The sequence below is a fragment of the Suricata suricatta genome, chromosome 7 (assembly GCF_006229205.1).
Source record: "Suricata suricatta isolate VVHF042 chromosome 7, meerkat_22Aug2017_6uvM2_HiC, whole genome shotgun sequence".
Classification (NCBI taxonomy): domain Eukaryota; kingdom Metazoa; phylum Chordata; class Mammalia; order Carnivora; family Herpestidae; genus Suricata; species Suricata suricatta.
This window is the reverse complement of record NC_043706.1, coordinates 8139711-8141209: the sequence shown is the minus strand read 5'-3', so window position 1 is coordinate 8141209 and position 1499 is coordinate 8139711.

The window sequence follows — 1499 nt, the reverse complement described above, 5'->3', positions numbered from 1 at the left end:
TAAAACTGAAGAGACAGAAAGTTGGCCAAAATGAAAAAACAAAAGAACTCTCCTCTAAAGAAATTCCAGGAAGAAGTCACAGCCAAAGAACTGCTCAAAACAGATATAAGCAACATAACAGAACAAGAATTTAGAACAATTGTCATAAAATTAATCGCTGGACTTGAAAGCATCAGAGAAGCTACTGATACAAAGACTAGGGACATTCAAAATAGCTGTGACAAGTTCAAAAAGGCTATTAATGAGGTGCATAATAAAATATAGGTGGCCACTGCATGGACTGAAAAGGCAGAGAGGAGAAAAGGTGAATTAGAAGACACAGTTATAGGAAAAGAGGAAACTGAGAAAAAGAGAGAGAAATTGATACAGGAGCAGAGAAGGGAATACAAGACCTGAGTGATACAATCAAATGGAACAATATCCATATCATAGGAATTCCTGAAGAAGAAAGAGAAAAAGGTCCAGAAGGGGTGCTTGATCAATTTATCACTGAGAACTTTCCAAACCTGGAGAAAGAAATAGACATTGAAATCTAAGAGGTGCAAAGAACCCCCTTAAAGAAGCCAGCATCACCTTGATACCCAAACCAGACAGAGACCCAACAACAACAAAAAAGAGAACTACAGGCCAATATCCTTAATGAATACAGATGCAAAAATACTCCATGAGACACTAGCAAATTGAATTGAACAGCATATAAAAAGAATTATCCATCATGATCAAGTGGGATTCATTCCTGGGTTACAGGGCTGGTTCAATATTCACAAATCCATCAATGTGATCCATCACATTAACAAAAGAAAGGATAAAAACCATATGATCCTGTTGATAGAAGCAGAAAAAGCATTTGACAAAATACAGCATCCTTTCTTAATAAAAACACTTGAGAAAGTTGGGATAGAAGGAACTTACTTACCTAAACCTTATAAAAGCAATTTATGAAAAGCCCACAGCTAATATCATCCTCGATGGAGAAAAACTGAGAGCTTTCCCCCTGAGATGAGAAACATGACAGGGGTGTCCACTCTCACCACTCTTGTTTCACATAGTACTAGAAGTCCAACATCAGCAATCAGACAACAACAAGAAATACAAGACATCAGAATTAGCAAAGATGAAGTCAAAACTTCACGTTTCACAGATGACATGATACTCTACATGGAAAACCCGACTGACTTTTCAGAAGCCTTCTAGAAATGATCCATGAATTCAGCAAAGTTGCAGGGTACAAAATCAATGTACAGAAATGAGTTGCATTCTTATACACCAATAATGAAGCAACAGGCAGAGAAATCAAGAAACTGATCCCATGCACAACTGCACAAAAAAACATAAAATACCTAGGAATAAACCTAACCAAAGATATGAAAGATCTGTATGATGGAAACTATAGAACGCTTATGAAGGAAATTGAAGAAGACACAAAGAAATGGAAAAACATTCCATGCTCATGGATCAGAAGAATAAATGTTGTTAAAATGTCATTATTACCCAAAGTA